Here is a 25,148-nt window from a genome sequence, read left to right as displayed (position 1 = left end):
GCAACTTTTTTAGTAAAACTATAGGTAGGTAGAAAGGTGTATACTCGTACAGATAAGATTACACGTAATATAGCTACCTATTATCCATAAAAAAAAAAAAATAAATAGATACGATTTTTTCGTCGAATGCAAACCGGTCCTCTCTCATTGGATTTTCCAAATAAAATCCGTCTGAATACAAATGATATCAAAGAGAGGAGCAAAAAAATGTTTTTACGATAATGAGTGAAACTATGTGAATTAACGGCAACCGAAAGTATTTCGTTCGAAGAACGTTCGCTCGTTCGTGATACCCAACGAATTATCGAGCATCGTTACGTGTAGAAAACGCTATAAATGATTATATGTTTTAGCTGAACTACGCGTATGACTACTCTCTAATTAACAGAGTTAAAAGGTTAAGGGCCCGACGGTACGATTTCGAGACACAGTACCCTCAATATCGCTAGACTTTCGCCAGGACTTCAAACGTTCTCAAGTAATCATCGGACGGTCCTTTCGTTAATAAAACAAATAAGAAAGATATAATAAATCGTACTGAAGCATTTGTCTTTTCTTTTCTTTTTGAACTTTCTCTCAAAATATAATTATCAAAAGTTCTGAGCGACAGCGAAGCGACACAACGATCGATTCGAATCACACGTTTCACGTTAGCCTCTTAACTCTCGTAATTGGAATCGACTAGGATCGGTCCGAGTAGTACTTGTATCGTAATAGAGAAGAGAAGAGAAGAGAAGAGAAGAAGAATTATTGCTATTAGTCCGAAGGCGAGAAGTAGGCGAGCGGCTAGAGACAAAAGGAGCGTAACCCACTTTACGTTAGATGGTTCGTAATAGAGAATCGTAGACGACGTCGGCGACGTTTGTTTAGCTAGCGGTCACTGGAGCGATTGAACCGAGCGGAGATTTCCACTCTTCATTCTGTGCGAATCGAAGAATAAGATATCTCTCTTCGTGCGATTAATCGTCTCAGTTTACGATACCTATAACGAAACGAGCGTGTAAACTAGGTCGACTGTCCCTCGATTCCTTTTCGAAATGAGCGAATCCGTTTACGATGCTATCGTGCACTTTCACTGATTAGTTGCGCGACTAGTCACATCGTATTCCCTGGCTTCTGGACGGCGATTGAAAACGATTTACAGTTAAGCTGTAGACATCTATTTCTAATGTATTCCCCTCAAGATTTATTGAACATACGAATCTCGTAATCGTTTTCGATGATAAAATAATGGAGATTGAAATCGATAAATAAAAATTGTTACTTATTATAAAGAGCCTATGCTCGTGGATAGAAAGAAAGGAAAGAAAAGAAGGAATGAGTTGAAAGATGAGTAAGAGTTTCGAGCATCGCTATTCCGCTCCAGATTTCGTAACGCGGACGTGCCGATTCGGAACAAATTAGAGACGCTTTTGTTCACGATGGATTTGGGTCTCTCTCGTGAAATCCGTTAGACCGTCTCACCGTCACGGTCCCTGGGCCATAAAAGATTTGTCCTCTATAACGCGAACTATCGCGATGAGGACAACGAAGAGGACTCTCTTCTTCCTTCGAAAACCAATCGATCGAAATAAATTTGAGAAGTTTAACGAGCTCACTCGATTGGATGATGTCAATTTTTATCTCCCTTTTTATCTCTCCGAGCGATAGTATAACCGTTAATAGCACTTTCAGTATGCCGAACCGTTCGATCATTAATTCTGGATGGATTAATTCTCTCTCTCTCTCTCTCTCTCTCTCTCTCTCTCTCTCTCTCTCTCTCTCTCTCTCTCTCTTTCATAACAGAGAAACATTCGATTTTCAGAAACGTGAAATTTGCAAAGATACATTCCTTTATTAAAAAATATCGTTATTAAAAAGAAAAAAAATGCGTTTGTGTGAAAGTAAATAAAAGATCGCAAAGTGACACAGTTTGACTTCGATCTGATAGACAGCTAGTGAAAATCCCAAACGCGTTTGATAAGCAAACGGTGCAGTGGGTTCGTTCTTTAGAGCCAAGAGACGATGTCTCTTTCTTTTCACTTGGCAGACCGTAGTTGAACGAAGCGGTAATTATTCACGGTGATCGCAAAGTCGTTAACCTCACCACACTTTTATTTTCTTTAAGCTCATGATATTCACGTAAGCATTGTAATGGTGGAATTGTAATCGAATATGTGAAAAATTCAAGGAAAAGAGCTGTCGAATAAAAATAATCACTGTTTCCGGGATCAATGTCATCGAGAGAAATTTCCACGACGACAAACAAGCGGTTCTTTTCTACTATCTTGAGCTTGTCTACGACGATCTCTCTTCTCTGACACGACGAGTCGGAAGTCCTCTTTTCTCTGGAAAGGAAAGCATTTTTAGACAACGTTCTCTCCCAAGAATGCAAGTCCGAATTCACTTAACCATCTTTCTTATTGACATTCGACATTTGTTGCAACGAATTCATACCTGCAGTATAAATTTTTGTCCTCTCGAGAATCCAAATCTTTCTATTTTTCTTTGTTTCTTTGATTTTACGATCGATTGTTAAATTTCTTGAAATTTTGGTGTTATTATCACATGTGACTTTGAAATTCAGTGAAACATCAGCTGCCTTGACGTGACTCATGTCATCGGTTGATTCTCTTTCTCTTTTTCTCTTTCAGGATTCATGCTAAGGATTTCAGTGCTAATGGTTACAATAAAATAACAATTGTTGTTTGTTAAGTTTCATAATTTATTATATGGTAATGAAAGAAGATCATTAACGTAAAAAAAATGCTTCAAATCTCTTTTGAGAATTTTACTATAAAAGTTGAAAAATATCTGCAATAAGAAACACATACACGATCGCGAGCTCTTAATCAAAATGTTTCATGTTTTGCATGAACAATTTCATTCAATTCATTAATAATTATCAATGATTCTCAAAGCACAAAACAAAGTTATTCTCTTCGTAACTTCCGTCGTGGAATTCATGATAGGTAAGATGAGCCCGGATATGACTTATGAGGATATTCACGCGCGAACGTATACGATGCAAGAGGCGTTTGGTTAAAATCATAAAAGAGAAAGGAGTTAAGAAAGTACTTCCCACGATCTCGATTGAATATAATACTCGGTGTCGTCGCGATACTGTGATTAATATGAGAGTCGTGACGGATCATACACGGTGTTTCATTTAACTTCAATGCAACATCTAACGACACGAAAGTACCCAGTGAAAATATATGATAAAATAATATCAAATGTCCCGTATAAGATATAAAATTAATAGAAACTTTAGTAATAATTTTTTAATTGAAATTTATGATACGCCTTAATTAAATTTTCTCATCGCGTCTTCCTTTTTCCCAAGTATTCTATCGTTTGCTCAATTTTGAACGTTACATAGAGGAAAATTAAACGGACGTATTCGCGGAGTAAGTAGGCTTATAGACTCTTAAAGGGAAGATGAGGAAGATTCGCTCGGTGAGAAAATGTGCACGTATCGGTGACCAGGCGCTTTTAAAACAGGCTCTCTCGGCGCCATTAAAATGCGTCGTTCGTCGTGGAAACACCCTTTCCAGCCTGTCACATTACAGCGCCGCCATAAATTTCATCGGGTCCAACAGGCTGCTCTAAATGGCGAACGTCAAGATTTCTACCGGGACAAAACGGTCACGAGTTAGAATCCAACCTTGCCAATCACCGATTCAAATCTTAAATATCTCTCTACTCCCCCAATCCGAGATAGAGAGAGAAAGAGAAAAAGAGAAGAGGGAGACTTCTTCCTTCTCCTCTCTCGTTTTTTTCTCTCCCTCCTTGTATCTTCTTTTTATCGTTTCATCGCCCACGGCGTTCACTCATCGACCTTCTTACGAGAGATCCGACTTTTCCGTATGTCGTCCTCGATCTCTGTAGCGATACGTACATGTAAGAACCGATAATAGCTTGTTATTTATCGAGGTTCCCCTCACATTTTTTGAAACTTCCTTTGTACGATGGAAATGAAAAATAAAAAAGAAAACAAATATTGCACACAAACCAGAATCATTTATATCTGGATTAAATCTTCTAGAAGTGGCTTTAGACGGTAGACGCCCTGAAAGAGAGATAGAAAGAAAGAAAAAGAGAGAAAGAGAGAGAGAGAGAGAGAGAGAGAGAGAGAGAGAGAGAGAGAGAGAGGAAGGATAGGTCAAGGTAGATGGCACGTGCTCGATAAAGTCTTCGCTTTAAACGCGAGACATCGCGTGAGTGTCTCGTCGCACGAATGTCAAAGTCTTTGCGCAAAGAAAGCATCCACCATATGATTCAAAGAGAAATAGAGAAAGAAATATTATTTGTCGTTCCTTCTTCAAGCTTTCACTTTGACGTTGCAAATATTCTAGTAATTCGAAAGGAAGAAAAGCAGATAGGATATCATTCGAATAAAATATTGAGAAACAGTCTTTAAGATTTGTTTTAATCAATAGTCATCTTTTTTCATTTAAATCCGACTCGATAAAACACTTTTTATTCACGTAATTTTAAATTATAGCATATCATTTTTAAAAAATATATAGAAAATCAATGAATTTCTATATTACCCTTACTATAAATATAATAGATGTACTTAATTATATAGACATATTAAATAATAAAATTCAGTTCGAAATTCAGTTCTGAATGACAGTATAACGAACAAAAAGAATCAAAATGATTTGATCGTAATAAGGATATGAAAAAGGCTAAAACAAAGTCGTTAGAACATTAATTATGAAAAACAACAAACGTAAAATTATTGACTATGAAATTTAGAAATTCACTCAACTTTTCCGTGATGCTAGAAGGAAAATAATGACTATAAGATCTTGCAATTATAGCTTGTATAGAGGTATAATTTATTTCTTAAGATTTATTCGCTAAAGCAAAATTAAATTATACAACAAGAAGTATCACAAATTTTTTAAAGTATATTTCTTGAAATCTAAATGTAGTAAATTGAAATAACATTTCGGAATTGATTGCATAAATTAAATAATGATTAATAAAAAATAAAATACACCGAATTATACAGCTAATTGACTCAGCAGTATTTACGTTGTCGTTAAATACATTAAAATAATAAATACATCAAAACTAACAGTCTTTAAGTACAATCGATCCTTGTGTAATTAATAAAATTTGTATACTTATCGTGAATGAAGTTTACTTTTTGATATACATATTAGTTTACTGCGTGAAAAGCATTCATGAAATTATATTTGCTCCTATACAAATTTTTTTTGCAATCATATAGATTATACGTATATAAAAAAGAAAAACGTCGTGGCATTTTAATTAATAATAAGTAACACATATTAAAATCAGTGAATTACGGAAAATAATTAAGGAAGCAGTACACTTTAAAATCACATATTCTCTTATGAAGAACTTTAAATCAATAAATTTTTTAATTTTACTTGTCAATAATCTTATAGTTTTTTTATAATTAATTTTGTTTTAGACTTTTTTAGATCATGGCAGTTGTTTCATAGTAATTCACAGGGATTTTAATCTGTTTTGATGTTAATTTACTTAATTTTTAACCTATTTCGATGTCGACTTATCTCATCTTCAATGTATTACGAATCAATTTAATTCATACAACATAACTTCATACATACATAACATATACAATATAACTTCATACAACTTTTAATACAACTTTTATTACGGATGAGTATACGGCAGAATTTTCCAAGTAGTAAATGAAAATATAACATTTTTTCGGAAATAATCTGTTATACTTTTCACTATCTCAAAAGGAATTCTCTATGATTATTTCTAAAAAAAGAACTTTTCGACCGGCACGCGAAGTTTTCACGAGTCAACGAAAGAATTCTCACGCGAGGCGAAATCTCGTTACGGCGTAAAATATCTTTCGTAGAAGAGAAATCGACCGAGTGCGCTGATATCCCTAAACACTTTTCTAATTCGACGTCAAATCAAAACCTTCTCACGAATTACAGAGGTACTTATTATCGAAGTATATATATATATATATATATATATATATATATATATATATATCTTTCCCTTGTGTTCTCACAACGTCTTCATCTCGATAATTTTCTGCATGTACATACGATTATTTCTTTTTTATGAGAAACGATTTTAGAATAGAAAGTTCCTTAGAAGATAAAGGTCGAATATGAGTATTAAAAATTGAAGTATATTAATAGCTACAAATACAGACACAGAATGTGACGTATATCTTAGGATATTCCACGACTATTGTTGGAATATCTCAAAGAGAATCTTTAATGAGAAATGGTGAATCACTCGTGTGTCATGGAGAACACGCCGAGTTCACGCTAACTCTCTCTCTTTCTCACGTTCGGCAGATAACTTTCACTAACTCCGTGCGGTCTCCTCTTCACAAGATATCGATCGCGAACGGAATGACGCGGATATCGAGAAGCGAAAGCGGACAATGGACCGAAAATTTTGTGTAATTAAAACTGATCATGAAGGAGGACGTCGACGCGTGCTTGGGAACTCGGTTGTGTCTATTTGTTGCTGCGTTCAAGTATTCAACGAGTATACTCACATATGTATGTATGCAGATGCACACACGCGGCTGGTTTAATGCTAATTTTACCTATTATCGCTATGATTATCGACAAGTCGACCGCGATTCGTAACGTACTCGGAAGCTAATATTTAGCTGGATTTATTGACTCAAGATCTTTCGCATTCAAGCAATAAGTTGTTTTATTTTTGAAATTATCTTCTATAAAATATTAATCTTGCTCCATCTTAATTCTATTTTATTAAAGAGAGACAGTCTGCGCCATGAAATTTATTAAATATACTTATTTTTTAATATAAACTAATTTGAATAACCTGTTTCTTAAGAAAAGAGAATTTACACTAAAAATAAGGGAAAATAAAAAATTAGAAAAGTACCATCGAAATAAATTGGATACTTTTATCAACGAACTAATACAGCAATGATACAAATATGTTAACTACTTTCCCCTATCTTTTTTTACTTTCATCATCGAAGTCGTCCCAGTATATAATAGTACATAATTAATCGCATCATTTGCTTTCATTTGAATGATAGAAAAAGATGTCGATGTTCCCAAATATCTCTAAACTTTCATACACTTTGTACTGGCAAGTGTACGTTTATATATAGATCGTTGTAGAAAGAGAGAATACTAGATCGGCTCAGCCTCTGCTCCGTATCCGTATCTCAGCGATTTCATTAATCAACGTCGCACAATAGAGGCGGCTTTAATTGCACCTGCCCGACGACTAATTAAAGAAAATCAGCATCGTACGCGATAAGATCATCTAAACGGAACTAACGAGCCACATGCCGTAGCTCGATTCTAATGGGAGCGAGCGAAGCCGAGCGTCTCTCTTCGTCTTCTTCTTCTTTAAGATGGGATCTCGATGGCGGATCGTCGAGCACGTACAACGACACGACGAGTGTCCATTCAACGCCGATAATGACGACTGCTATGAAACTTCTCTCTCTCTCTCTCTCTCTCTCTCTCTCTCTCTCTCTCTCTCTTTCTTTCTTTCTCCCATCCCCTTACTCTCGTACTTTCGTACTTTCTCCAAATTAGCCCCACGTACATACGACACGCTCGCATTAGATAGGGCTGCCTCCCGCGAGTTCTCCTTTTACTTTCAAAACTATTGTAGAATGCGAAAACAGCATGTTTCTCAAGAAGCTCCTGAGAAAATTTTCCGGCGTCCTTATTAAAGCCATCGTCCTCGCGTTTTAAAGTAATTAGTTTTTATTGTAAAAAAAAAAAATTACCGGAAGTAGAATATCAAGATACAAATGTTCTCACTCTTCCTAGTAGAGTTCGTTCGTTACGTTAGGCGAGTTCTACGTAAAAAGATCGTGTAAAGATCGTACACGTAGAATCCCTTACGTTCTCCACGATTATTCGTCAAAAACAAAAAAGAATAATATAGGAAATGTGTGTATGTGTGCGTGTGTGTGCGTGTGTGTAGAACTAGGTACACGTACCATAGACTTCGTAATATTTTCAAATCTTTAATTTTCGCGAGGCGACGAGAAAAAAGAAAATCGAGAGCTCGAAAGACTGGGTGGAGATGCATGATATTCGAACGCCTCGCGTGTCTCATCGTTAGATGGTTAGAAACGAGACCATTTCGAAAGTGATCTCCGTGCTCTATCTCCTGTACGTTGACTCTCATCTCCATTGACAGTGACGAATAAGAGTCCGGTAGATGCTTTTAACTTCGAGAACCTTCCCAAATCTCTGATTACAACACGTCATTCATATAAGTCTTTATCAAAAAATCCTACCGAATGAGATCATCGATTTAGGGGAACCCTCCTGCTGTGTGAGCGAGGATAGACGAAAAGAAAAAGGGTTAAGGGACCACGAGATTTTGAATCATACTTCGTAGAATTTAAACACATCGTAGTACTTGTTTTCTTTTTTAACTAACTTCGATGACGAAGAACTTTTGTACTTTGGAACGGTCTCCTTCCGCATTACGAGATTATCCTCGAAAGTCTTCTTTTATGGCTAGACTCATAAGGAAAAAAGAAGAAAGGAAGAAGCAAAAGGTGGTGCCTGTGGACGCGATATTCTGATAAATATTGACCAGCCTGGTCGAGCACGCTGCAGCCTACATGCGATGTCCACAGTCACGATTCTCGATGCACCCAACGTGTTCTTCTATTGTCATTCTTAAAGCACAATGCTAACGACGGGAGGTTGCTACGCTGTTTCTCGACCTTTGAAACGGTCCAAGAACCCCTCGAGGGAATAACGGACGATTTCGAGAATATTTTCAGCCATTGAAACGATCCCAAATACGAACTTGTTTTCTTTCGAAGTAAGACGCGAATACACAAGCTATTGTAGAAAGATCGCAAAAGATACGATGCTTTTAAACGAGATTTCGAAAGGAGTCCCGAAGACCCTCGTCGATAAGTTGAGAAGTTTGATCGATCTTAAAAAAGGCGACAGAAATACTATCGATCTTACGGAATTTTTGAAAAGAAAGAAAAGAATTACGTCGTTCTCGGAGAACTTACTTGGAAGCAATTAGTGTTGCCAAGTCGAAAGTCTCTCTTTCTCTCTCTTTTCTCTCTCTTTCTCTCTCTCTCTCTCTCTCTCTCTCTCTCTTCCTCTCTTTTGCTCTTTCTACTTAGCTCTTAAAACGTGAGTTATTAACTCGATGGCATAGGATGTACGCGAGTCGGTAATTGCTCGCCCGGTGGAGCGTTTATCTCAAGTGGAGAGCCAGTCTACTCTCTTTATCTCTCTCTTTCCCTCTCCTACTTCGTAGTCGTAGTCTCATAGACTTTCATTGAGTAAGATTGGTAAGAGTAAAACATAATGCTCGGAGACATCGATTAACGGTAACTGTAAACGACTTTACTCCCCTGGTCATTTGTATTAACCTATGTACAGTACAGTAGAACCTACGTTATCTGAAGTATTGCAAGACATATGAAATAAGTTCTAATCTTGAAAATCATATATACCTATCATGAAAAAAATAAAATAAAATTAATATAATACTTAATTTAGATTCAAATTTGTATTTCATTTCCTAATATTCCTATATTCGTCGACGTCGTCGTTTCATGTTTATTTTTAGAAGAAACTTTTCTTGAACATTGATCCTTTGCGCAATGCGATGTTCTCTTTGGGCTCAATCCAAATCAAGAGTGTACGATAAACGATTTTGTTTTCGTATTTCTTCAACTACACATCTCCATTCTACAGGAATGAGACATGTTGAAAATCATAAAATATATTAAAATACACATTAGTCGTTCTTATGAATCATTCAGGATTTTCCATTATCGTTCTTTCTTTCAAGCCAGTATAAGAAAGAGAGAGAGAAAAAAAGATACCCGAAGACTTTCACTTGATTAGACGAACATGCTCTTAAAAATTCGTCGATAAAAGAGTACGACGAGGAGGAGGAAAAACAAGCCTGTCGAAGGACGACGACGGTGGGTCCTCTTTTCTTTTTTACGGACTACCCAAACGAGAGTAAGATTTAATTCGCGATAGGGCCCAGTCGAAGGAGAGACTATACCGAGGCTCGTAATCACTCGGACACGTTGATGTATCGTGCCCTGGAGCTCAGCTCGTGTACTCGCCGCGTTAATTACGGGGTCTGCGTCTCCGGGAAGTCCGCCTTTGGGTGCTCATTGAAATTTGGCCGGGAATACACGCCAGGTTTATCGGCCCCTTCTAGAAAGTGAAATCACGATGTTACTTAAACTCGATCGACTGGAGAGAACGCTTTGTTCTCTTTTTTTTTTTTTTTTTTTAATCTCGACATTCAAGATACATCGAGGGAGACACTTAATTAGTCCTTACGAGGGACTCACGTAAAGAAAAGATTATCTCGTAGAACGGGTTTGCATTCCTCTGCTAGAGAATACCGAGAGAACGAGAGAATATGATTTGTATAAGAGAATTTCGCGTTTATGGGACGAGTGTGTACGGTACACTCACTCGTTGTAATACTAAATACGTAAGCTTGGTCACGATACGACTCGGCCGGTTATTATCGGTACGAACGGTCGATGACGGGTACACTATCGCGATATGATTATGATCTTTGATTAAAGGCGAACGAGAATCGAAAGGGGCGGCGTGAGTCGAATTACGCGATACGAGGAATTGTTAAAACGGTATTAGAAGTTCAGCACTTATTGTTAAATTCGATTTTGAGGTCGAAACCTCATCGATTAATATGATTGTTCTAAAATCTTCAAAGAGGACAAAAATGTCTTCCGCAAGTTAATTCGTTTGCGTTAATAAGCGTATTTCTTAGAAACCTGAAAGTAATTTAATACAAATTAACATAAAACTCAAAAATTTGTTCCATCGTTTCTAATATTTTAAAAAACGAGATAACTTTCGAGATAGTCGAATAGTTGCATCGATTTCTCAAAAATGTCACGTTTTCTGAATTTCTTCCAAAAATAATCTCTCAAAAATAAACTCTATTTCGTTAAGATCTCGCTTTCTCTAAGCGTCTTTTTTTTTTGAGTTAAAAAATTAATCTTTCGGAAGTCCAAAGTAATTTTCATGCTAGATCGAGAATAAAACGAGTATCATCGAAAGATCTATGATAGAAGTGATGTGAAAATGGAAAGAAAAAGAAAGATAGACGCTACTCTAGATCATTACAGAACTCCGCGAGATATGTGCCATTCTCTCAAAGTAGGAATCCGCTAACATTCCTATATATATATCGGTAGATCGATGATCATATCGTTCTATCTCCCTTGGTTCTTTTCTTTCTTCGATATTACTATAAACCTCTGTCGATGTAGGTACTTATTTGACCTCTTTACGAACACTATTACATTTGTTTCAAAATGGAAATCAAGGATAAAATCATTTTAAACAAAGACATAACTAACGACTATTGAAATAAATTTGTTAACATCTGTTATCATTTAAAAAACTATCTCGAACATTATACGACTTCACTTTCCTCTTTCTAACCCTTCAAAGAACAGTAATATATCTATTAATAGAAAAGAAAAAGTAAAACAAAACGAACTTAAGTTAAAAAAAAAAAATCAAACTCGAGGTAGCACTTTAACCACCGTGGTTTCGAGAATGTCCGTTCAATGAACGATCCTTCTCCGACGAACTCTTCCATCCGTAGCGTCATACTCAACTGCAAAGTCAATACCGATGTTTACTCGGTAAATATCATGCGAAAAATAAGAAGCAAATCGATCTCTTCGCACGAGTATCACTCTTTCTCCCTCGATAATCGGAAAATCATTATATATAAAGACGAGGTTTATAGTAGAAATCCAATTAATTTAATTTCGTTCGATCATCTATCGAATTAATTTGAAATTGAAGCTCGTAATAAATAACCATTATTGTACCGTTCGTTTGAATCAATTGATATCTACTTATTATAATCGTCTGCTTATTAAAATCAATTATATCTGTTTAGTAATTATTTGAAGAGGAAGATATAAATTGTCATTGTCAATGAGACAACGTATAAACCGATTAATCGATCGAACTAAAACAGTTCTATTTACTATCTACCATTGTAATTATCGCAATCGTAGCTATACTTACAATCTCTCTGCGTTTCCATCTCCGTGAATTGTTCGTTTACTCGTGTAAAAGCAGTCCCATCTTCAAGTTGCACTTCCGTTAATTGCAGTAAACTGGAACTAGAGAAGAGCACGTGCCAGGATCGTTTCTGAAACATCGCCTTTCCACTTAATCAATATACTATCCTACGCTAAAATAGAACCGATTTAATTTTAAATGGATAGATGATGAACATTTTTAAACATATCAAATAATCACTATCCAATTAACCAATGAAATTAATTTTGATAATGTAATAATGTAGGGATGGGCAACTTTACAATCGTGAGTCACCATCGATCAATCCATTTCCTTACTACTTAAATTCACTAGCCATCACTCCATCCTTAAAAACATAAGCCATGCAGTTTACGAGGTACGGCGGTGTCAAATAGTGGATATCGTTTTCTCTCACCTTATCGGAACAGGCTAGTAGAAGCAAGAGCCACACGCAGCTCGCTGGCCGCCAGTTACTCGCCGTTGATGTAATAGTTATATTCTTAACATAATAATCGTCTTAAATTATTAATCAGCTAAATGATTTTATAACACTTTTATTATAATCTCACAATTTTGAAATACGAGTTAAAGAGAGAAAACGATATCTTCACCTATCTTTCTCTCTCTCTCTCTCTCTCTCTCTCTCTCTCTCTCTCTCTCTCTCACACACACACACACTCTTTGATCTATAATATATAGGGAAGATTTAAAGAGATTAATCGATGATTCGAAGAACTCGAGATTTTTAAAGAATCCGATGTGATAATCCTTCATTAACACTCAACGACCCGAATACCGAGAAACTAGAATGTACACGTTATCCTCGAGAATAACGTTTCCGCGATCCTGACTTATATCCCGATTTTACTCGAATCTCAAAAGTAGCTTCGCTGGGCATAAACTGTAATTAGATTTTATGAAGCGTTAATAAAGTTGATAAGAAAAGACTGCATCGTATTGAAGAAAGAATAAAATGAAAAAAAGAGAAAAAGCGTAGGCGAGATTCGATCTTTAAATTTTCATGCAGTCGCAGACTGGAGAATACATTTCAAAGTTTGTTATGTCGGAACGTAGCGTTCTTCTGCTTCCGAGACGATAATTCGTGTTAATTTTACAGTTATTTTCCACCTTCCTTTTTTCTAGCGCCACAACCGCCGCGTTAGGAAAGGCTCGACTCCCGACGTAGACTCGGTTAATTAAAACAAATGAATAAACATTAGCTAAAGACCGTTGCTCGTGCGTATTGCAACGCGTATCTTTGCTCGTTCTATCTCGGTTTCTCTCTAGTCGTCGCTGTATTAAGGAATCGTAAGTCGTTGATATCGTCGACAGCGACGGCGTCGACAACGACGTCGACGACGAGAAGGATGCAGCGTACTATTTTGCATCGACCATTAATCGATGATCTCTCCAGTGTCGAATTTACGAGGGACACGCGAGATTGCATTCTAAACGGTATTTTATCTCCTCGGATCGATCTTTTCTTCGACTTCCCGAATTCTCTTCTCTTCTCTCTTCTTTTCAAGGTCCGGCTTCTTTCCGAGTTTTTCGTATCCCTCTCACAAAGATCTCTAGAGTTCGCTACGGGCCGTTAATCGGTTGCATTTATCGCTCAGACCCGAAGTATCCTCCTCGTTCACCGTACGTGTCATCGCGTACGTGGCATGCCATAGGAAATTCCTTAGAATAGCGTGCGATCGACTTCACTCGCAAAAAATTAGAAATATGGAACTTTGTCTTTCGAGTGTTAGAGAGTATTAATTAACAAATATAATTAATGTTCGATCGTTGAGAGAAGCAAAGAAAAAAAAAAAAGACAAAAATACGTTTATCAGGGCGATTGAATATAACAAAAAAATAAAGTTCACTGGTATTCGACAAAGAGAGAAGATCGCGATCCTATCCTCCCAGTTAAAGTCCCAATGAAAAAAGAAAAAGCACGGGTCTAGAGAAGAGAGAAACGGCTCACGGCAATGCTGCTCTCGCAACGGTTCGTAATTAGTGGAAATAATTTCGTCATTAATCGCGTCACGGGCCGACGGTCGTTCGTTTTCTCTTTCCTCTCCTCCATAGCCGCCTCCTGCGGCTCGGCCATCGTTTTCTTTTACCTCCTTCCTCGTTCCTCTTCGTCGTCCATCGTGCCAACATTCTTACTTCTTGCGCGGCTCGACGCACAACAACAACGTAGGACTTGGAGATAAACAAGGAAAAGCGATACTTTGCGCTAAACGTCTCTTGTCTCTTTCTTTCAAATTGGAGCAGGGATAATGAAATACATCGCAAATTGATTAAATCTCGATCGCCTAGTATTTTGCGATTAAATTAATTATACGTGTCGAGTATCGAACGTCCCCTTCCTTTTTTTGTTTTGAAAAAATTTTAGAGATCAAAGGAAGCTAAATACGATTATGAGATGGTACACGAGTGATAACATCGATCGGAAATTAACTCGAGAGTGATCACATAGGACTCGTCTCAATCGCGAATTTTGTAAGTTCTGCTTCCGGTGGCTTTGAATAAAAGTTACCGAGGAACATAGGATGCGTCCTGGAAGAAGGACGAGCAACGAGATAGCAGTTAGCGGTGTAGAAGAGAACGCGTCGAGTGAGCTGGGAGAAAGGAGAGAAAGAGAGAGAGATCAAGAGGGAGAGAGCCACGATGGCTGCGATGGTGATGGTCAGTGGTTGTATACCGGTTAAGCCGTTCAGTGCTAGCCCGGCGTTCGTCACGGCTAAACCTTAAACCACTCGACTTATTGAATATCCGCGACACGATCGTCTCTCATCGAGGACGTGTCTACGGCATTCTTATTTTGCCCTCCGCACAACAATATCCAAAGTACAGGCTAGCCTCGTGCTTTTTGTTCTCCTTCTAAGGGATGTTCCAATTTTGATCATTTTCTTGTAATTTGGTATATTGAAAACCAAAGTGATTTTTCATTGAAAAAAAAAAAGAAGAGAAAGAAAGGTAAATTTCAAAGTCGACCTTGCAACGATAAAAGAGATTTTCTTTATTTTATTCTTCTGGAAGATGAGAGAGTTGTACGTCAAAGATCGATAACAGCTCGCGAAATCCTTGAATAAAGCAACATCACAATGGAGATATCATCAATGTACGTCAACGTCGTTGTTGCTGGCATCGTCGAAAGGACGCGCTTGGAGATCAAAACGTCGAGCGAGCAGCCTACCAGGATTCGAGGCGATCGCGGATGAAGTGATCACGCGAAACGGACCAATCGCGGATCAGGACCGATCCCAAAGGTGTATCCAGGTATTCCGAGCTTCACGAAAAATCTCTTTTCCGCTTTCTTCTTTTCATGGTCCATCTTTCTTTCTATCGCGAGATCGGATGACTACGACAATGACTAAGTTTCGTATCCTCTCTTTCGAATGAATGCACGTGACTCATCTCGTTAAGGGCGAAAAGTCAGGGAAGGGCCGAACGATGAACTCGTCGATCTCTTTCTCCCTCCCTCTTTTTCTGCCTCCCCCTCTTTCTCTCTTTCTCTTTCTCTTTCTTTTTATCCGAACGACCGATCTTAGCTTCTGGGCGGCTTCTTGAAGAAGCCCAACTATCTCTCTTTCTTTCTTTCTCTCTTTCTTTCTCTTTGTCGCACTATGATCTCCACTTGATTCGCAAGCTACTCGTGAATACCGTAACGACGTTGTCGAACGTGACTTCGTTCGTACAACCACCAACAACTATCAGGTTCGTCTCGCTCTTTCTTACGCGCCACCGTCGATCTTCGTCGTTTCCAGTTATCCATTACCGTTTTCATACTTCCGTAATACTTCTCCCTACCATTTATTAATAACGCGTTAGAGCTCATTCATGCCAACCACGAGCAAGGATACATCGGTAAACTCTTTGTGTATCTCTGTATCTCTATTCGTTACCCTTATTTATTTATTTACCTCGCTCCGCTTCTCTCCGTCCGACTTTTTCTGTTTCTATATCTTCTTATCCATACTTTACTAGCTACATTACCTTGAATAATACTATACTGTAGTATAAAAAATACTGTATTATCTTTATATTTATTTGTAAACTGTACTTCTTTCGATTTCCAAAATAAAATGTCTTCGTTATTTTCTATATGCTACATTTGATTCTATTTTTATTTTGTTATTGAAATTTCGTTATGCTTAATATGACGGAGAATGGGCCTTGGTACAATAAGTTAGTCTTCTATTTCTGTCCTTCTCTTCCCCTCGTTATCTCCCTTATTTTCGCGCGATTTACTCTACCGAGTTCGCGATATATACCACTATCTTCTCGATCTCTTCTCATTCTTTCGCGGATTCATGATGGTCCAGCTTCTGCACTTACGCGAGAGCCTTCCTTAGTTGTGCCGCTTCTAATTTCGAATTACATTCGCTATGCACGTCTTCGTTTCTCCGCGAAAACCGTTAGACGCCGTGAGATTCTAAGACCTCTTCATATTCTGCTTCTTCTAAGTTATGAACTTGAGTTCGATCGAATTTATAGACGATCAATGATATCAATGTAATGAAATGATTGATTTTGATAGAACTCACTTATGTCATTTACGGACAAGCGCTAAGTTAAGCACTTTATATTTAAGATGAATTTATTGTTAACGTTTTGGTAAATCACCGACGCGATTCGTTCGTTAATTACTACATGGATGTACACGAGCATTAGGTTAATAATATCGAGCTCACGCGGAGCCGTGTTACAGGCAGGAACGAAGGTACGAGGCCTGATTGCCGGCACTATATCGATCTAAACTTGCTTCTTCCTGGCACGTACCTATTCCGAGCGGGTCAAGAAGAGTTCCTCCTCTTCTTTTACTTCTTATTTTTTCTAGACTCGTGCAACGGGATACCGGTACGGTGGCTCGATTTCGCGCTTATCGCAACAAAAAGGACTCCTCTTGCTTTTTGCATTCTTGTTCATCCACATAGCATTCAACGTATTCGTCCTCATACGACGAAGAACATAGAATTAGACAAAATCTAATCAAATTAATAATTACCAAGTAATCGAATTAACGATTAATTGCTATAATTGATGCAAGGCATAAATATCTTGATTAAATTGATAATCCCTATAAATTATTAATCAGAACACAATTATACAATTTTCATTTTGACCGATTAAAAGTAACTAATAGAAAATTTCTTTATTAATCCATTACTGTCCCTCTTTGAAAGAAAATCCTTTCACCGCCTCCTTCTATTCATTCTCTCTATCGATCAATCTTTTTTCTTTCGAAATATCATCTCAGGGTTCCTTGGCGGTCCTTCGCTTTCACACAAACGAACATAAAACGAAGAGAGAAAGAAAGATAAAAGTATCGAAATACGTCGTTTATTTCTTTCATGAATATTTATATTGCACGATAACTCGTAAACTCTACTCGTGGATAAGAATAAATTTTCCATTATCTAAAAAGTCGTGCACTTTCCTGTGATTTACGAGATTGATGGATCGGTCGATCAGCGTTTTAATCGTCGAGAGAAAGAGAGCTGATAGAAAGCAGAGGAAAAAAGATTGATGAGGCCTGTTTGATTGCATCTCTACAAGATCGTGCGAGGAAGAGAGAGTTCTATTTGCTATCGCGAACAGATCGCGTTCGCCCACCCGTCACGGCTATGAAGGTGCGCCTCGTAATTCACGAAAATCGCATGGAATAGTTCGGGAAAATTATTCCCTCACGTATACGTCTCTATTTGTTGTGTGCTTGACTAACGGAAAATCTAGGAAGAAATTCAACAACCAACTAAATAATACCCAGCCATTAAATGGAATCGTTCGAGCATGAATCTTCGTTTACCGAAATTAATTCGATCGATCGCGAATGCATTTCTTTGAGAAGGATTTTTATTATTGCTCGCCCGACACAGACTTTTTCTCTTCACATACATCTCGACGAAAACCATTTTCCATCAAGTCTCGAAACGTACGATAATTGAATTAGCAACGAACATTCGATCAGATTTCTCGATCTTTTCAAGATATTCGATCGATCTTCGAATATTGTACGATATAAAAAATTTTTTTAAATATATCAAAATTTGACTCGATCATCCTTTTGATACTGTAGACCGATGCTTTTTCTCAGTAGCTTTTCCTACAATCACGTGCGAAATCACTCGCTTCCGAGTTTACGAACGCGCTTCCTAAGTCGTTTAAGCGCTAGTACTTAGCCCTAAGGTAATTTAATTTATGTCCTTCCTGGTACGTCGAGTGGCAATGCACCTTGCTCCGTTTAATAAGCGGGCGTAACAAAGCCCGCAGGAAACGAACGGATGATTAAGGGGAATAGTAGAATGTATAAGCTAAAAGAGAAAGAAAGAAAGAGAGAAAAAGAGAGTATAAAATCTTAAAGTCTTCGCGCGAGGAATTCGGTTTCTAGCATCCACTCAAGAATGCTTCGAAACTTTCATGATATCTTCTCTCTCGTACCTTTTATTCGTAGCTGGGAAAAATCTCGACTTATCCATAAACGCAAAGATAAATTACCTTGTTCATCAGATGGATCAATTTTTTTTAATACGATCTTAGACAACTCCAGACAAGAAGAAAAACATATAATATATAAAGATATTTATTACGTAATACCGATATTATACTCGATGAATTCTCCATCATTTTACGAGATAGCTAACTATGCAAAATATTAATTTTGCCGATAACGGTAAAGACTCTATCGTTCAATAAAACTAAAATCGTTCTACTCTATGATACAATAAAATTTTTTTAATTCGGTCAATGTTCGTTCTTTCGAAAAATTCGCATCAGGATTACATTAAAAAATAATAAAAATCAAATTTAAGATCATATAAATATCAACGGTGAATCTACACAGAATTTTCCAAACTTTCGTCCGAGAATGTATTCATCCTATTTAATCGAATCAAAGTCGGGACTTAACGGAGAGAAACAACGATTCATTCCACTGAGATTAATTAATTTGACGCGCCACGTCGAACATCCTTAATTACAATAGATCGCGGATTATTGAGATTGTATAATAGGTGAACGAACATAGGCGCCAGGCCGTTCGTGTCTTGTCTTAGATGCAATTTGTTCTTTCGAGGACAAGTTGGCCGATTCATTAACCGGCACCAGAACAGATGACCTCGTAGCACCAGCTCCGAAGCTCTGACGCACAATGGAGAAGGCGCTTAACCTTTTACGGCATCCTGCGTCGCGTCCAGAGCGTATTCTATTCTACAGATCATTCGTACCTCTTCTCTCGTTAGTATTTACCCACGATGATGACCATCAGAAGAAGTCGTTTCGAGAGTGAACAACTTTTTCTGCTTTTCCACGACGACTATCTCATTTCCTGGACCTTTCGTTATTCTCCGTGTTATTTACCCTCGTTATTTTCAAAAATGTACTTCTTCTATAGATTTTCGTTTCGATTAAAAACAAAAAAAAGAGAAAAAAACATTGTATCTATTTTAAATTAATATTTTTATCACCGATCACAAAAGTGATCCTCCGTTTGCCGATGGAGTTAATTGCGAACGTGTTACACGACTCTTTTATGCCATCATTGTTCTCTCTTGTCATTTTTCATCGCAAATGATTCCGTCATAAACGATGCGGTCGTATAACGGTCATGGAATTGCCTTGCAACGCTAATCGCCAAGAAGACGACTCCTCGAGATCGACCATAGGTAGCAGAGCACCTATTCGCTTGCAAGAAAACTTCATGAAATCTTACAGATATTTGTGTTGATGAAAAAACATTATTTTCCATCGTTCCATCTGTAATCATTTTTTTAGGTGTTAAAAATTATTAATTTGTATATGTAATTAAACATAAATTTATCTATTTATCCAACTAAACGTCCTATCTAAATCGTAGTGCAAAGTAAAGATAAGAGCCAAGACGTTCGCGGATCAACGTCCTTGCGTGTTCGCTCTTGAGACGCCTCACGATTCGTTCGGAAATTTTCTCACGCGCGTCAACGACACGTGTTCGGAAAGACTGAAGGAAGGTAATACGATAAAAAAAGAAAAGATAGAAAAAAAAAGAAAAAAAAAGACTAAAAGAACGCTGGAAGGCGTAATAAAACTCTCTCGCCAATCGGCATCGATCTCGAAAACCTTCGATGTCTTCTCAAGCATGAAAAATATCGTGAAAATATCAAGGATTCCCTTAATTCTTGAAGAATCGCTCGAAAAGATAATCATTGAAAGATCCTCGCGTTTTCTCGAAACAATAACGAGAATGGATGAGTAGACATAGACTGAGATAATAAAATCCGCGATCAGTAGGTCATCCGAGAGCATCTTTTTGTACTCTAACCAGCTGATGCTGCGGCGAATAAGCAAGAGAGCAAGCGGTGACAGTTTTATACTCTTTGCTTCTTGACCTTGCCCCAGAGAGAGGCCTCTGATCGGAACACTATTCGAAGCATGTAGAGTGGAGCAGTTTCTTCAGCTTCTTCTTGGCACACTGGACTTAACGGTCCACGGTCCAGCCGATCTCGAATGACTTTGGTATCGGTGGAATATCTTGACGGGCTGCGCACACCATGCGAGAAGAGGAATAGATAGATAGATATATAGAAAGAGAGAGAGAGAGAGGGAGAGAGAAAGAGAGAGAAAAAGAGCGAGGTCGAGGATCGATTCGCGCCGGCAGCACGATTCTATTTGGTCTTCACGCTAGACCGAGCAGAGGACGTCATTAGAGAAATATCGAATCGAAGTTGCCGGCCTGTTGTATTGCTTGTCTTCTTCCTTCCTTCCTTCCATTTCATCGCTTCCAACGAAATCGTTCCTTCCCTTCGTTCCTTCCTTTTGCTCCTCATTCTTGTCCTGAAATGCGTGTCACTTTTTGTCGAGCGACAGAGACCATGTGGGAGACACGTATGTTGTCGAGTAACACGAGATCACGGCCCAGTTCTTCGTCGACCGCGAGGCACACGCGTACCGTTCTTTCCTTCTTCTTTTTATCCATCATTTTATTTTTATTTTTCGCTTCTCTCTACCTCTGTTCTTCCACGCCTTTGCTATACGTTGGTATATACATCGAAATGGCATACATATGTGTGTGTGTGTGTGTGTGTGTGTGTGTATATATATGCGCTCAATCTAATGCTTAAAATCATGTTTGATGTTTTCGTTTTAATAAAAGAATCGACAAAAACAAGATGGACGATCGTGTAAAAAAAAAGCAATAAAGAAAATAGTGATAGTTCTTTCTTCACAAAATATGACTACACATCACGATAACGTTCAAACGAATGCTTTTCTTCTGCTTTTTTCTTAGTCTTCTATGCTTCATCGATCTTTCTTTTGTAGAAAACTATTTCTACTAGCTCACAAAACTCCGATTTCCTTTTTCTCCATCGTGGACGCACCTATATCGAAGATGGAAGTTCTCAGATACGATTCTAACTCGTCTTACCGTACGATATAACTTTCGCGAAGCGTATAGAAACGAGTATCGAGATATGTATCGTTTCCTCGAAATAAGTCTGGCCTTTGCACTAACTAGAAAATGTTAAACTTTGTCGAGTCATATTTAATTAAAAAGTACAAAAGTGAAATAAACGATATAAAAAGAAGTACGTTTTCGCGTTTTAAAGGTATCGAAAAAAATATATACAAATCGATTTAAATGATATCGATCGATTTACTCCTCCGCATTACTTCAACCAAATTCCTACCATTTTAAGAAACGTTCTTTCTTGAAATAAATAGGAAAGCTTTCGTACGTTATGCTCAGCACTTGACCTCACGATTACCGATCAAAGTCATAGAAATTTTCTTTCCTTCATGAAGTTATCTGTGGACCACCCACATGCAATGATTCACACTATCCATGTGCTGAAGATAGGTGATGTAGCAGAAAAAATCTCGTAAATTTAAATCGTGATCGGTCCCAGATGTCTAGCCTGCAATTACTTAGGTTAGAACTTTGATCGATGAAATCGTTCAATTTTCAAACGTCACATAAATTACTTTCCTGTCGTCGTATCGACACACGCACGTTCGTAAATAGTGGAGGATGTAACGGACATCGATTCCACCGTCTTTTTTGATGGTCTCTTTGATGTCTTTTTTACAACAGTTTATCGCGAATGTCTTGACGTCGAAGTAATACGACACTCGATTCCTTTTTTCTCTATTTCAGCCTCAAAATGAAGAAACAGCTCTCATAGTCTACCTCTTGCATTTTTTTTCTTCTCTTCGATTTTTTTGTTCAAACGACGAAGACAAGGCAGCAGCAAGAGGATGGCACGTTAAAACCCTGGAGGGATGATGAAAAAGCGAAGGGGGAATGGGTCTCAAGATGAGTAGAGACGCGCGTTTGGGCCTACCTCCGGGGAGAATCGGTGCCAGCACGACAAATTATCGAAAAAACGAGGAACGCGAGAGAAAGAAGGCATCTCTCGTCGAGATGAACTCTCGAAGGGGGACTCGATCGAGCAAGCACGACTCGAAGACGTCGATGACCCGGTATGCGAAACCAGAATTCGGTGACAACGGGGAGAGCCTGATCTACCCTCCTGCTCTTTTTTCTTACCTCCGTGCCACATTCCTTTAGAATCCACGAATGTATCCGTCTTCTACGTATCCACGTAAAACGATTTGAAGAAGACTTCTCTGAAAAAGATACACTTCGATGAGACCCAAAACGAAAATCAAAATAGTTATGTTGTTGAGAAATGATCGAAGAATACGTTATGCGATATATTTTGCGCAGTTAGTAACTATACCATCAGCAAGATTCTAAATCCTAAATCCTGTTGATTTCCGACATTCAATAATACCGATCACGAACGTCTCACGAGTCGGTACCACTTACGTCAATCGGCCTCACACTAATCTCACCAAACTGGTTGGCAAAGCATCTCGTTTCTTGGTGGTGCACAAGCTACTATATTCCGTACGGGAACGAGTAGGTGTTTCTACCATGAGATTATCAACGAGAACGTAATTCCGATACCGCTCGCACGAATGCTATGCGGTCCAATATCATCGAATACAGATCGATAAGAACGACGTGGACGACGTTTTATTTCTATCTCATTTCTTATTCGTAACTAGTGATAGTCTTGTAAAATCGAAGTGTCGATTCTCTACAAGTTGACACGCGAGTTGGAAATTGCAATCAATTATATTTATCTCTGATGTATTACGACGGCACACCTTTTTCGATAATTATTATACCGCAATCATATTATTTTCTACTAATGCCCAAACATGTTATACAAACAAATAACCAAATGGTTCCTACTGTTATACAATAACAATATGTTCCAGTACAACGCATCGAAAGACGGGAAAAAAATGACTAGTTATCGCATTAAACGAATTCTACTCTTTGCAAGAGAATGGTTTGATCTGAAAACATTGTGTTCAGCTTTCGATTCGCCGTGGTACGGTACTCGGAAACGTCAACGCGTTTCACGCCACATAAATCAAGCTACATTAAATCCCGTGGTGGTACGCGCTTTCGAAGAATGGCTGCGCATGTGGGTCGATTCCACCTGATTTATGCAACCGTTTGACTCTGATCCGCTGTAGAACGTTAGGCGAAAACTTGTAAAGCTTATATGGCTATTTATGAACTCTTTTAACGGAGTTCTTTGAACCTCGTGTATTTCATATTTTCCTTTTCTCTCTCTTTTTCTTCATCTCTGATTCAGCAATAAACAAAATCATCGAAGAAAAGATTTTAATCGGAGAAATAATAATCGTCAAGACTGGCTCACCTCGTTGACCTAGTAACTGTGCTGCAGAAATTAATTAATAAATTAGATACATCACTCTTCCGAACTTGTTGCCATTATGAAAATTTTACGTTTTATCGGATACTGCTTTACTTACGTGAATCGTAGGACTTTGTTCGTGATTCATCGCGAGGTACATAGAAAATAGTAGAAGAGGAGGAGAAAGACACGGCTGAACGGTCCAGCGTGATCGCACGTGTTTCATTAAACCGTTACGGTATGACGATTTCTTTTCTCGAGCTCGATAAACACGTGATGATACTCGACGATGCGAGTATAAAACCGTTCCAACGTGATATATATGTATAACAGTTCGATGATTCCTTAAAACGTTCAACTATTTTCTTGAACAGTGGCGGATTCCCTTGAAGGCAACGGATCAAGCAAGAAAGAATGTAGATAGTTTGAAATATCTCGATCAAGTATCTTAATCCTAAAACGAGAGATCATCCATCGATCGGACTCAGTCGAGTTATTTGGCTCGAAAGCGAAGCTATTATTATATACTCGTTATTACAGATTTTCCTTTATCTTCGAATATGTACACATAAAACAAAATATAACTTTGTTGGACACCGATTAATCACACTCTTACGATTTCGAAAATGTTGTGTGAACGAGATTATGCAATGAGAGACTGAAAACAATGCCGCGCGAGCGAGTGGCCTCGAAAAAAAAAAATAATCCGCTTAACGCCCACGGCCGAGGTAGCGGTATAATAACTCGAGAAAGTAAAAGTAGTATGAATTGTTAACGGTAATAATCTTGGATCGTCAAAGTTAAACTATGTCCGCGCATGGTCTAATGCCAGGCACTCAGGGAACGAGAAAATGCAACGATCTTTTCTTGTAATTCTCGAATCAAAGCGTAGCCAGCATCCAGCCAGCATCCAGCATCTCTCGTTCAGTTTCAGGCATGTTTACTTCGACGATCTGTAGGGAATGCAAGGTGGTAATCGCAAAGTAGGTCGCAACACACCGAGATCGACTTATAAAGAGGCTTCGGCAATGCGATAAGTCAGGTGCATTCAGGTCTCGTCTCTTCTGTCTCGCAACGGACTGCTTTACATCCGTCTTCTTCGTTCAACGTCTTCGTCGACGTTGACCGACGACCGGACCGTCGTCGAGGACAATCTATGAAAAGGAAGAGAAACAAGGCGCTAAATCCGACGCGAACGATGACGATGACTCGTTAGAAAAGCCATTGGCTCCGAGTACGATTACGAGCTTTCCTATCCTTTTTATCCAGATATCTCCAAACTAATTACATAAATTTTCAGATTAAAACATTTTCGAATGATACAATTTTCTAATGTTAACGTTACTAACCTAAATTCTTCTTTTCTGAGCATATC

General features: G+C 38.1%; 1 protein-coding gene across 3 annotated transcripts in view; it reads left to right on the top strand.

Moving 5' to 3' along the window:
- LOC122637455 (serine proteinase stubble-like) overlaps positions 1 to 25,148 on the top strand; it is a 33,400-nt gene that overhangs the window by 730 nt on the left and 7,522 nt on the right. The window contains exons 1-2 of one of the 3 annotated variants that reach the window (XM_043829573.1): positions 14,727 to 15,035; positions 15,099 to 15,338. The exons of 1 other annotated variant lie outside the window; for it this stretch is intronic. The gene's annotated coding sequence lies outside the window, so the exon portion shown is untranslated. Of the gene's footprint in view, positions 1 to 14,726; positions 15,339 to 25,148 lie in introns of those variants that run through there. One more of the 3 variants, XM_043829570.1, reaches the window with a different exon arrangement.

The sequence above is a fragment of the Vespula pensylvanica genome, chromosome 2 (genome assembly GCF_014466175.1).
Source record: "Vespula pensylvanica isolate Volc-1 chromosome 2, ASM1446617v1, whole genome shotgun sequence".
Classification (NCBI taxonomy): domain Eukaryota; kingdom Metazoa; phylum Arthropoda; class Insecta; order Hymenoptera; family Vespidae; genus Vespula; species Vespula pensylvanica.
The sequence above is the reverse complement of the archived record's forward strand: the minus strand, read 5'-3'. Positions and strand labels throughout refer to the sequence as shown.